Below are 14,155 nucleotides of genomic sequence, written 5' to 3'. Positions count from 1 at the left end.
GATTAATGACCATTAGCTGGACTTCACCTTTAAACACACACTGTTGTGTTAATGATATTTCAGTAAGTTGTTTGCACAACTTGCTAAGTTAACACTATGTATGCCCTTGTCATAAGTTCTGTGTTTACAATGACCGGTAAAGGGTTAATGCTTCCTATTCTCTCAGCATAAAGCCTCGTCTGACCTTTATTTTTACAATTACTACAAACCAAATTCCTGTTGAGAATGTGAGTTTGCAGAAAAATTGAAGCCTAAGGGTAATAATTTCTCGGTGCAGATGGTCCAAAATACATGAGAATAATTTCATAAGGTCTTTTCATAATGTAGCTTTTGCAGTGTGGTAGTTGTGTATATTTTAAAATGTGCCTTGCAGCTAGTCAATGCTGTTTTTTTCCTCACTGCATCACAGGCATACCAATAGCACATATTTTCAACCAAAACATGATTGCTTATTTCTCTTTCGATGCGTAATTACATTCACATGTTGTCTTGAAGCTATTTGCAAGCATGTTCAGCACGTAGGATTCAGTCATTAGATTTTGCAAACCATCTTGAATACACTTAATTGAACATACCATTTTGTCCTAAAACAGATAGACGGCCCAGAAACTAAGCAGCATTGCGGGCATCTCTACCTCCATGTATACACTACTCGGACTATGATTGTCTTTGTTGCATTCTCTGTCTTAAAATCAGAGTCTATATGAGTTGGAATAGCTCCACATGATGACATTTAAGAGCAACCGCACTATTTATAAGATGGTTGAGTCTGTATTTCAGGCTTGCCATGAAATGTCGCTGCTTAAAAGATGTAAGAGTCGCAGTGCTTCTTTAATGGTAAGGCCAGGCAGTACAGTAGGGATTTGAGTCCTCTGGGCAGTGTTTGACAGGAAATAGAATTTGTACCTTTGGCTTGTATACAGCAGCCTGGAGTTGTAAGGAAGAAAGAGGAATGGAAAAAAAAGACGGAGGGGAGATGTGTCGGCGAGCAAGGCAGGCTTCAGCAACAATATCCTCTCTGCTGAAACGTAACGTATGTCAGCACATCAAAAGTTTCCCCGTTATTATTTATCCCACACCTCCTCCAAGAGCTCCACATATTCATTTGATCTAACCTTTTATTCTCTGCCTACTGTAAATGGTCCCGAGCTGGATACATACATTCTCATTGCCAGTAATTACGGACGGGTGGATTCCCAGACTGAATAAAAAAGTGCTTTGAATGCAACAATTGATTCATCTCTGTAAATGTACTTGAGCCATTGGAGGACGTTCAAGACAAATTTAAGTTGATAAAGTAGCAGTGCTAGCAGTGTCTCTGTTTTCCTGGTACAATCATGAAGCAGTATAAATCTGTTTTACAGTGTGTCGACGGAGAAGTCAAGCAAATATAATGAGATAAAAACTGTAAAGACAAACCACCAGAACTAAACCATTGTTTATTGACAATATAATAGCATGTGGTTTGCCAAGATGGCTCAATATGAGATGTAAATAGCGATGAAACTGTGATTCATCTGCTGCAAGGATGCCGGGAATATTTATCTATTATTTAGCGTTCCTAAAGTACATACTTTATGTAATCAGTTTCTTAGATGGTTGAAAGCCACGATGTGATTATAACATCTATCAAATTGTTCTGATAGCACATGTTGTTTGTACAAAATGAAAATGAATCCCTGTGAAATATGGTGCAGTCCTTTCATTCTTATACCCCTTTCATATCGGAGACGTGTTTGGACTCATTTGTATGCAACAGCTGTCACAGGTAATCTCTGGTTGTCACCATTAGCAGGGACTTGAGTGTACAATCTAGTGCACCACACTGCTCTGCTAAACCAAAGAATTACATCAAATTATTACCAATAAAAGTCAGCACTTTCCCCTTTTCACCTTCACTTGCCCACACATGCTTTCTATTAGTCCCTCTTCATCTTTCTCTCTTCTTTCTTCCTTCTTTCTCACTCCCTTTTTGAAGACTCATTCAAATGGTGTTTTTTACATCAGTATCATTTAATCTCCATCCCTGATAGAAATGCCAGTTCACAAAAGCTGGGCAGCCTACAACCCACGTACAACCCTGGACAAGAGTAGAGTCGTGAGGGAAAGTCGGCTAAAGTTTTTTGAGTCATTCAGACCACAGACACAGTTTTGACCCACGTCACAGTGTCGGTCTGAATAGGGTAGGACGGTGGAGGTGGAGGGAACACAGGGATAACGACGCACACTTTACTGTTAGTCTTACCTCAAGGACAGTCCTTTATTCAGTTTATGCCGTTGAAAAGAGTCCCTCCCCCGGACAATTCTAACGCTGAAAAGGTGTGAGAGGAGGAGGTTTCAGTACCCCTTTTTAAATAGGAATTTTGCAGATTTGCAGGAAAGCCCAGTCAGTCTTCATTCAGCATTGGTAGGATAAAAACAAAATCTTTTGTTTATACAGAATGCGCCTTCTTCAGGGCAATGGGGGGCGTGGGCAAGTAACAAAACATGTAGTTCAGCGTGTGACGTAAACAGTGACGTACTCTGAGGGAAGCCACGGCTGGTCAGTCCTTCGGCGATTCTCTCATAAGTTGTCCCGTCCTTCACCGTTCCCGTCACTTGATGGTTAATGGTCTCTTCGTTTGCGAGGACAAGGAGGGCGCGCAATTCCTTGTCTCACCAGTTGCTCATCTTTACAGTGTCTTTCAGGTTTGCGTTTCCCTCTCGCTACTAGCTGCTCATTCTTGCCGTCATCAACAGCTCTTCCCACAAGTCTTCAACAGCCCCTCCCGTGGCGGAAGGGCGCCTCGTTCTTTTTAAACCAAAAAGCTTCCGCCAATATGTTTACTCCTACGAGGCGGAAAATTGGGCACCTCGGATCAACTCGCCAATCTGGCTCTGTGTGTCTAAACGAACGCACCTTGCCGGCTAAACGGCCCAACATTCGCCGAAAATCTGGCAGTGTAAAAGGGGCTAGTGGTTCTTTGACCATCGGGCATGCATTTCTGATGGAGCATACCAACACCAGTGGTGTCCGCAGGTGGGATTAGTGGGACAAGGGGTTTAGCAGCATGCCACACTCATCAAATAATCATTTTTGATACCTTCACTGGAAGTCAGGAAGTTAGAAATCATACACACAGAAGCTTAAAAGTCCAACCTCTACCTAATCTTTGAACATCAAGTTGTAGAGTTGATAATTTAGATTGCATGACAGTAGTTAGGAGAAGCTGCTTTTGGATGAGTACCTCGTTCTTCAAAAAAAATTCAAGCTATCCCTTCATCAAGGTCACTGGTGCATGTGTATGTGTACATGTGTTCAACATACAGCATGTGTGCAGTTCGTATGTGCTGACAGTTGGCAGGTTGTGCACCTGCTGTGACGTGGGATGGCGATTTCACCACAGTGCTAAGTGATTAGGTTGATCTCTGGGGAAAAGTTTAATTCTCCTTTGACTAAGGGTGCCATTAAAATGCAATGACATGAGATTAATGCTCATCTTGTAAGTGACATTTACTTTCTCATTCACCGTGGAAATTGTCTTGCAATATTGTGTGCTGGGCCTTGTTGTGAATGCTGATGAGTTTCAGGAGCTGTTTAAAGTATGTGTAGTGACAGTATGAAAAATGTTGAATGCGCTATATTAAGAGGAAGGGTATCTAGCTGAGTAAGGGACAAACAGTAAAACAAGACCATCAGCAAAACAGGACTGTGAACTTTGAAACTGCCGTTTACAGAGCAGATTCCAAACGTGCTGTATGGTGTTTAAATGGCTGTCCTCAGCATTAGTAATAGGAGTGCTGAAGCTTATACCTGACCGTGAATTTGATTTTTAATGCAATACCATTGTTCTAAAGTTGCCTTTGACAATGTATAGTTTACCCTGAGTAAGCAGGACAAATCGTGCCTTTATGTATCTTGATTTTCAGTCCGCTCCCATAGGGAGATCTACAACAATAAAATGTCTGTACGTCTCAGGATAAATAAAAAACCCTGTACATTGTGAAACTAATTGCAGTCCTCAATAAAATGTCTACGCTCTGTGCCTCAAAACATCATATTCATCCTCTTTTGTGTTTTCTGACTCAGAAATCCCTTTCTGTCTTTTTCTCTTACAGTGTGTATACGCAGCAGCGTGGCTTTCAAAGCCCAAACTGTGTGTGTGTACATATACACACTTGTGCGAGAGCCGGGGGCACACACACTATATATGTGTATGTGAGACGAGGAGAAGCTAAGTGGCTACCACAACCAACCAGATCAGAAGATGGATTAGAGCCCCACACCTCAGGAGATCAAAGGTAGGAGAAGATGTTTGGTAATCAGCCGCCACTCGCCCGTCCTGTTCAATGACTGCATGGAGAGAGTGAAGGAGAGCGAAGGCGAGAGAGCGGCCATAATGAATCACAATGAGTTTTGGTCCGTCATGTCCATAAACCTCCATCTATTGATGTAAGAGGGGCTAAAGGGAGTAATGCAGAGACAGACTTTCTATATGTTCTATCAGGAGAGCCTGAACATGAATCCACCTTAAAAAATACTATGAAAAATGGCTGTTGGTGATATATTCTGCGTTACAGAGTGTATTTTATAGATCAGTAGCCAAATTTAGAAAAGCTAATATCATGCTAAATATTTAAATGCATGTGTCAACAGAGCCTTAATGAAATTTTGTTGAAATTAAAATTAGATTTCTAACAAAGTGAAGATTGAAAAGTCTCCAGAGATATAGAATATACCATGTTGAATTTAAACAGAACTGGTAAATATAAAGCACAGGTATCCACATTTTCTTATTTGAGGTGATATGGAATATCAGCTTTAAATATTTCACTCAGAGATAAAGATCATACACAGTTCAGGAGCATCACTGTAACCAAGCAGCGCTACAAGCACAGAGAGAATCTATTTTTGACCGCAGATTATTGAAAAAGTGTTTTGTAATGTTGACCCTACCAAAGAGGAAAATCTGGGTTCAAGAGGTTAATTTGAGTAGAAAAATGTCAGCAGTCTAAAGTATCAGGAGGGACCTCTGAGTAGCTGCACACATCTCCAATTTTGCCAGTGATTCTAGAAAGGTCCGCTGTAGCTCTTGTGAGGTTTTTCAGAGAAGCAACCGAGCTGGGGAAAACACACTTTAGCTTTTAGTATTGTGATTAGTATTCTGCATTGCTCGCTCCATGTATAATATAAATAAAAGCATTGGTCAATGTGACGAGTCCAGGCAAGTTCTCCGGGAGTTGTTGAACGTAAATGTGGAAAATGCAGGAGAATGCTAACTGAATTAGAAGCAGATGAAGAAAGAAAAACTAGGACGTAACGAGAAGGTGAATGATTTTGACACCACAAAATACCCCCCCAGGAAACACTGAGCATCACTTGATGGTATACTTAACTATAACATTATAACAGCTTCCAGGGTCATGTTTTCCTTTAAGCTGCTCGAGATGTACTCGCTGCTATAGAAATGATTGTGGACACTGTAATTAAAAGGCTAAAAAGATCCTGTCTTCAAGGCAAATTTGGACGTCTAGTTGGAGAAAAAATGAAATTGAATAAAGCAAACACACAGCTCACAACAACCTGACAGTGACACACTCTCCATTCTTTTCTGTGAGCGCCCACAATGCATAAAAAGTTTTTTTTTCACCATCACAAAATGTTTTTACAGCACTTACTTGTGACAGCAAAAGCTGCTTACTGTACTATAATTCAGCACTGTTTGCGTGAAAGGGGATTATTTTTTTATTGAGATTTTCTTCAGCCGAGAGGTTTTTGTCCATCCATGTAAAAGGAATCCATAAAAAATGCATTTTCTCTTTTTCTTCTTCTGCTGGTCCTAGTGATCTCTACCAGCCTAGCAAGTGAACTTTTACCTTCAGTTACCTCCTCTCATTTTTCTCAACATTTTGAAGACAGCTAATTTTAGCAAAAAATACCTCTTTTAAAGAAGCGTGTATCTTGGGATTCTTTCTTTCTTTCTTTTTTTCGTGACACCTATTGTGAGTGTCAATCATTCCACTTTTGCATCGCTGCTGTGCGAAATTCTCTTCTTTGGCTCCTCTTTATCACCACAGTTTAAAGGGAAGAGCTTACATAATACTCAAGGTTCTTCACAACAATGGGGCCAGATGTATTTGTAGTCACAATAAAAACTTTTTTCGTCAACAAACTCAGCTAATGCTTCAACTCTGAGCAAACTGGGGAATGCAGCAGCTCTCTACCATTGTTTTAACCGTTATATGCCTTGAAAAATTTAGGTCAGACTTTTGTTTTAAAGAGAAGGCGACTAATAAATGACATGGATTTAATGCATGGATTTGTCCGAACTAGGGATGCAGTAATTGCATATGTCTATACTGATGTCTAAAATAACAATTTGGCAAAACCAATGGGCTTGCATTTTTTGTCTTTGTTATTTATTCGCCCTTTTGTGGCAGAAAAAAACCCAAAGAAATCTATTCTATAAAAAAAACCTGCACTCTTTTAAAGTCATGAAGCCCTTTATACCCTCAATCATACAAATTTATGAAACAACCTTTAATATAACCTTGTTTCATCTTTTAAAAAACATCTTTCAAAAAATGACTGCCTCCAAAGCCTTTTTACGATACATGATATCTTATAATTACCTCTTTAAACATCAACAAATTTCTCCTTCAAATGACTTTATTTATTCAAGTTTCTCGCAAAAAAATACTTTTTACAAGATGACATTGAACATATCATGATATTATAATTTATCTTTGCCCAATACTCATTTTGACTGAATAGAGTTTGAAAACATCATCATGTAACTCAATGCAACCTCCGTTACGATGTTGTTCACAATGTAGTGTTAGAAGGAAAAACTATAGGGGGCGTCCCCTGATGATAGTGAGTTTACAACATCTTTTCATCCTGATGGCATCCCAGGGAGGATCTCTGTTAGATCCAGACAATTTTTCTATTGTCCTTGGAATGACAGGACGCCATTAGTCTCAACCCTGCTTGTTAGTCTGCGCAAAATTGACGTGACACAACAGAAAATCATCGGCCACTGCCATCTGTGAATGTCATTTTTAATGCCAATAGGCTGATGATAGTCGAACGCACCAAAGCACAGCTGATAAGTTGGTGCATCTCTAGCAGTAGCTGCTGCTGGTCTTTCAAAGAGGGGATGCACACTTTAAGTTTACATCATAAAATTTGTCATATTGTAGCAAGGCAGTAACTTATAAGAGGAACATTTAATCAGAGTTTTTCAACTACACTCATGCCATAGAACCACAGCAAAACACACCTCAAAGACTTTCAGATGGGTTTAACAGCGAAAATGAGCTATATCTATTATGGAAATAAGGAACTCCATCAGAAGACTCCACTTGCAAATATCCGCATGGGACTGAGTTCGAAATGCGACTTTGCCGGTGTGTATTTCCAAAGCGCTGTCAATCACAAAGGGGTTCAGCCTTTTAGACAGTTCCTCCAATCATCACGCATACACCAAGCATCCTCTCCCGCCTACCGCTCCATTAGGTCCCAGGGAAGCTGAGCCTCCCTGGAAGTGACAATTTTGTCGCATTTACCAATGACCGTGTCGCTTTGCTGCATGAAAAAAACCTGCTCAGCGCTGTCTCATAGGAATGCTTGGAGGCTCCGCGTCCACCGTGCTGACACGAGAATGTATGACAGGGAGGTCGCGTTTGAAAACTGGTGATAAACAGCTGACGTTTGAACATTATAGTCATGATGTTAAATGCATCCTAGCACACGTTTAATGCAGTGTAGATTCTTACTTTAATGTAAATTCAAAAGTGCATATTTGACCATTTCTTCTATGAAATTTTAGGGGAAGTTCAGCCTCCCTTGTTGTCTCAGAGCAATCGCCCCTGCTCTCTAGTAACAACTGATGATACAGTATGTGGTACATTAATGTTTTAGTATAAAGATGACATTTTCCTTATCAGTACATCTTATGTCTGTGTATTGAGTGAACCTTAATGTAGTTTGAAAACTCTGAAGTATTTTATGTTTTAATCAATAGTATGAGTTTGCAGCAGCCTTTGAGCAAAACCTTAGCTCCTCACCTGGCTTCTCTCGGGCTAATCTCCAAGCTCAAACAATCGATAGAGATTTTAAAACAGCTATTGCAGTTTCTCTTTCAGGACTGGCTGTGTTGTAGGCTTGTGGTTGTATGTAGTTCAAACAATCTGACCCAGACTTCTGTCAGCGAGAAAATAAAGTTTCAGATTACAATGTTCTGTTAACACCAGTGTAACCTTCTATCCTACATTTTGATGGCATAAAAACAGACAGAAAATGTCAGCATGTAATGGCTCTCCGTCCTCTCTTCCTCTCAGGGCCACCGCTCTGCTTTCTCTGTGACCTCCCTTACTGTACGAGTTTTTGCTTGGTTGCTGACAAAACCGGCTCACAAAAGCTGTGGAAGTGGTGTATTTTTGGATAAAGGTGCCAGACTGGACCCTATAGCAAATCACTGAGTGTGTTTTTTTTGCAAGTGCTGTCTATTTAAAGGACAGGATATGTTGCTGTCTGGAGGCTTCCCTGCAACTGCTACCTGCTGTGCTTTGTTCAGATTCAGACAGCATCACAGGAGGCTTATAGGTGAATGCTGAGAGGATCTGGATTTGTCCAAACCGTCAACAATCAACTCGTCATGTTTTTATAGAATCAAACAGGGTGTTAGGAGTGCAATGTAGCGTACATGTCCTAGTTTCTCAGAGTTCAGATTTTCACCGTTAATTCTTCTCTTTTCCAAGTTGGGGCGAAATTCTCCTTTAAATCCACTTTAAATCGATGTGAAAGCTGGCAGATTGCACGTGTCAGTGCGGGCGCCACGCCAGATAGATACTGTATGTTCAGTGTGTACAAAGAATGATGGCGAAAACATGTCTCCGCCAGAAATTTTTCAATTACTGTCACAAAAGATATCTTTACCGCACACACCCACACACACAAGTATGTGCGCACTCCTCAGAAATTAATGCCACTTATTTAGCCTATGTCACATTACAAACTCCTAAGTGTGCCAGTGACAGAATAACCCAATTCATATTCATATGCAGGATAACACGCTTTTCATATTTTTAAAGCCACCACATCCCCCCACAGGCAGCTCCAGTATGCTGTGAATACAAATGCCAGAACACACAGTATGCTGTAAAGACATTGAATTTCTCCGAGGCAGTGGTGCCCTGTGAAATCTACTACTGACAGAATTTGACTTTTTACTGACTTTGGCTCAAGGAAAGTGGTTTGAGGAGATGGTTTCAATTTCATTGCCCACATGTGCAATCTTGCATGAGATGCAAGTATTGAATATCACTTTGGAGCAGATGGTGTATTATAGCCCCTCAGTGTGTGTCAACCACAGCATTCGATTTTGCCATTGGGTAAATCCTTCTGCTCAGCCTTACTGGAAATGTTGAACTGGTTCTGGTATGTCGCACTCGTAAAATTATCTCTGCTGCACTTTGTTTACTGCATCATTGATGCTCTCGCCACTGCCCGTAGCAAATTCTTCTTCACCTGCTTAGCAGAAGCTCAGTGCATATCTGATGAACTCAGTCCCCTCTTTCCAGACTAAGTTTAATGTGCTTCGTGTCTGTGTGTGTGTGTGTGTGTGTGTGTAGTTTTAGACGTGTGCGTATGCATGTGTTTAATGAGCTGTTTGTTGACTGAATTCACGAGTCTGCCTTTAGTCGGCTCCTGTCTGTGTTGCCGCTGGGCCACCTGCCTTTTTCCTGCCTCCTTTCCCGGCTGCTCCTGAGAAGTCGAGATAAGGCCCACTGATGTTTGTCTGCTCCCTGGCAGATTACTGAGGCAGACAGGTACAAGGACTCTGGCAGACAGCTACTGTATACTGGAGGCCAAAGAAGAACTTGTTTTGGGATGCCTAAGCTGACCACAGCCCCAAATCCAGCCAGAACACCATCTGGCCTCTTTTATGAATGTGCTGTTGCTGCTCAGCTAATTACTGGTCAAAAAGACACATGTGAGTCAATGTGGGAAATATCTGGACACTTTGAACTAGGAACTTTAAACTATTGTTTATAATCAAAAATAACATGGCTGATTTTCCTCTTTTAAATATAATCAGTAAATCATAATTACATAAATGACAAATGTAATTTAGGTCAGAAGGTCATCAGCATTCCAGACACCCACTAGAAAAACTCTCCATCTTAAAGGCGCTATATGTAAGAAATCTAAAGCATATAGTCGTAAAATCATCCTAATATGTCACAGAGACTAAGGAATAATGTCCATATAACATACTGATCTCACTGACAACAATAGTACAGCCAGAATATTCACATTTACACATTTATTCACATTTTTGCGGTCTGCAAATCATGTTTATGTTTTGAATTTGTGTTTTGGCCTGTTGCGCCACCCACCGCCGTCTACCAGTCACGCAGTCAGTAGAGTCTCAGCATCAGTTACAGTTACGACTGAGTGACAGCAGCACGGCAAGCAGCATTAGGTACATAGCATTAGCAGCCGGCTCCTCCGCTGTATCCCGGCAGCAGCGTTAGCAGCAGAGAAGCCGGACTTGCTCGAACGGTCCGCTGGAAAACCGAAGATCAAGGATGCGGCGATGCAGCCCTGCCACGGCAGCTGTCCGTGAGCAAACAAATCAGTCTCCAGTGTGCCGCTGTCCATCAACCTTGAATCTGTAGGGGAGGGGGGGCGGACACCGCTCGCACGGCAGTATTTTGAATTTGAGTGCAGTAACCGTTTTGGCCACATTCTTACATACAGCGCCTTTAACATTTTATTTAACAGAATATTAAGATTCTTTGTATGAAATCTAAATGGTATTTTCTGTGGACTAAAAAGAGGAAGTGGGATGAAATATTCACGTTCAATACATATCTTGTTTCAAGAAATTTCAAGAATCAAGTGTTGATTTTTTTCGATTTTATTATGCCTCCACACCGGCCTTAGGCTTGATCAGAGGCATTATGTTTTCAGATTGTCCATCCAGTTGTCCCTCTGTCCATTAGTCCATCACATTCTTGTGAATGTGAAATCTCAAGAGCACGTGGAGGGAATTTCTTTAAATTTGGCACAAATGTCCAATTTGAGTTAAAAATGAAGTGATTAGAATTTGCTGGTCAAAGGTGAAACCTTGATGGCATTTCTTCAGATTTGGCACAAATGTACATTTGAACTCAAGGATGAACTGATTACAATTTGGTGGTGAAAGGTCAAGGTCACTGTGACCTTATGTTCATCTTATTCTATTGAATGCAATATCTCAAGAAATCCTTGAGGGAATTCCATCAACTTTGGCAGAAATGTCCACTTGGAATAAAGAATGAACTGATTCAGAATTCAAGGTCAAAGGTCAAAGCTGAAGGTTACTGTGAGCTCACAAAACATTTTTTTTGGCCATAATTCAAAAATGTATAGGTTTAGTAGCACAAAATTTCACACAAATGTCTCACAGGATAAAATGATGACATGATGACATTTTATATCCAAAAGGTCAAGGTAAATTTCACTGTGACATCATAATGTTCTGCAGAAACACTTTTATGGCCATTACTTAACATCATAACTCAGGAACAGAGGGTGAGGCATTTCGTCAGAAACTCAATTTGTGATGCTAATCTTGGGTGTCCACCTTTAATCTGTGCTGGCTGTATAGATCTTTTGTGCTGCCAGGATGGAGATGTATGTGAAGCATCTATGTTTTTACAGACAAGGATGTAATCTGTAACTGCAACAGTTTTTGTCTTTGTTTTTATTTTTTGCAGTAACCATAGTTACAAACTTGTTAAACCAGTGTCAATATGGGTTGCAATTGTTGTGTCTGTGCTGTGAAAGATGCAGTGTAAGCTGTAACTGTGTTGCTAAAAACAGGACCAGATGCTTATTATTTTTGAAAAGTTGCTAATGGAATGCTGATGGGGTTTCTCACAATGATGTCTTTCACTGATAGTTATGAGTAGACATTTAAAAAATAAAAAATAAAACGAGGTATTTTATGCAGATGTGAGTGAATGATTAATTAGCTAAGGCTTTTCGAAAGAGACGACTTGAGGAAGAAAAATGGAAAAAAAATCAAGTGATCTGTGTGTGAGCATGCATGTGTGTGTGCCTTTCGTATGTTTAACCTTAGAGCACCAGGCTGTGAGCATTTAGAGTATGATTAAAGCACATGCTCCGTGTGTAACTGCCTAATTAGCCCTTTTCTGCTTTTGTGAAGAACATTTCACAGTGATAGAATTACTGTACCTCGTAGTTCATCCACAGAGCTCAGGGTAGAGAGGGTGAGGATGGAGCTAAAATCAGCCCCTCCAGGATGTTGCAATCACAAGAATTACCACAATGTCAGCCAATCTCAGTGAATTCTGCTTGACCTTGCAATTTTGTCCAATCACCACAACTTTACTACAAATTGACTGATTTAAAATAGGTAAAATCTCATTTCATTGCAGAGCTGCGCCGGCGTATTGATTCGCACAGTCCCTCCTTGCCCCTCTCTCGTACTCTCTCTGTCTGTTTATCATGAGACTACTGATGTGGGAGTGTGAGATCCGCGCCTGGGACAGAGTCACACACTCAGTGATAGGGCCTAACGTTGCCCATATTAACAGATTCAACAACAGAGTTGAGCAGCTTCCGTGTCATTGTGAGATTGTTGGCAGTGTTCAACAGCTCAGCGTTGAATGTTAGCTGCTGCTGCTGTATTAGCTCATGCTAACCGAGAGAGCAGGAGGAGACGGTCCTTCAGCACTGCAACAGCTGATTGTCGGTGATTGGGTGTTGCTGCCCAACCCCCTTGCCATCGCAAATAGATTTTGATTCTGTCGGAATTGCACTGAATGCTCATAATAATAGGCTAGGAATCTGAGAAAGCATTGCAACTATTTTAGCAATATTCACTTGCCCCTATGATTTTGATTTACAAAAGGAACCCAGACTGAAACAGAAACAGGCATTGCAGGGTTTTTTTTGTTTTGTTTTTGTTTTTTTTTGTTTTTTTTGAAAAGCTGCTTTTAAATCAGGTATTTCAGGCTGCAACAATCCCCAAAGCAGCCCTTGAGATCCTGGAAGGACTGTTAAATGGTGTTTCTGGGAGGTTATCATCTGCATCACACCTTCGTGCCTCTGTACAATATAAAGGTGTGTTCTCTTCACTCTCCTGCTTGAAGGTCCTGCTCAGAAAAGAGTGGCTGAGAGAGTTTTAAAAAGTGCAAAAAGGTTGATGTGCGGCAGCAAAAGGGTCATAAAGGCAGGAGACAATGTAAAAGATGAATTAGGTAAAAGAGAGAATAAACTAAAAGGGTCATGGAGTGAAAACAGGAATTATAGATGAATCACATGTTTTGGAGCGCTTGTGTTCCCCTCTTAAGTATTATATTACAGACAAGGCTATTACCATGCTTAGTCCCTTTTATCAGACATTATGAGCTTATGTTGTAACAAAGCGCCCAACTCTAGCTCCCTGTTTATGTTATTTAAAACTCTGTCTGTAAAACGCTGTCTGCATCTCTCTCATGCGGACACATTTTGCCTCTTTGTGTTCATTGTTTCTGTTTGATTGACTCCTGTTTGATCAGAGCTGTTTAAATAGTTGTCTCAATATTTATGTGGCCAATTGTGAAGATGCCGTGTGATTGTGGCCCAACTGGCAGGATATAAATTGTTCACTGCTCCCCGCACCATGCGGTAGACAGGTCCTTCCACATGCCTGACAGCCCCACTGGAAAATGAAATTAGAGGAAAGGAGAGATGTACGAGCTGGAGCAGAGGACAAGGGATAATACATGATTCACACACAGTAAGCCTTGGCTGTGTAGCACATCGAATATACATGGGGGAGAAAGCGTAGAGGGGATCTGAGGGTTTAGAAAGAGTTAAGAAGCAGACTTTTACAAGGTGAAGTACAGCTTATGACGGGAGCTCAGAATGAATTAGACAGTATAAACTGCTACTGAGTCACTGACTGACAGATTAGCAGAATGACAAATGATTTATTTAAGAAAATCTCTGAAATAGTAGCACAGCTCTCTGTATTTGCATTTTGAAGTTGTAGAGCATACTGTACAGAGGCAGCGTCTGCTTAAAGGGATACTTTGCCAATTTTTAACCAACTTAACAATGTGGGTAGTATGTGTGAATGAACTATAGTAAACTTCCCTGCATCTTACCAGCACC

General features: G+C 40.7%; 1 protein-coding gene across 3 annotated transcripts in view; it reads left to right on the top strand.

Annotated features, from left to right (window-relative positions):
* The window catches only part of grik4 (glutamate receptor, ionotropic, kainate 4), a 421,740-nt gene that overhangs the window by 104,960 nt on the left and 302,625 nt on the right, over window positions 1–14,155 (top strand). For all 3 annotated transcript variants that reach the window (XM_049576055.1, XM_049576053.1, XM_049576054.1), the window contains one exon: window positions 4,099–4,281. The gene's annotated coding sequence lies outside the window, so the exon portion shown is untranslated. The remainder of the gene's footprint in view (window positions 1–4,098; window positions 4,282–14,155) is intronic.

This window comes from Epinephelus fuscoguttatus, linkage group LG5 (assembly GCF_011397635.1).
Source record: "Epinephelus fuscoguttatus linkage group LG5, E.fuscoguttatus.final_Chr_v1".
NCBI lineage: Eukaryota > Metazoa > Chordata > Actinopteri > Perciformes > Serranidae > Epinephelus > Epinephelus fuscoguttatus.
Note: the sequence above shows the minus strand (reverse complement) of the source record. Positions and strands in the feature narration are given on the sequence as shown.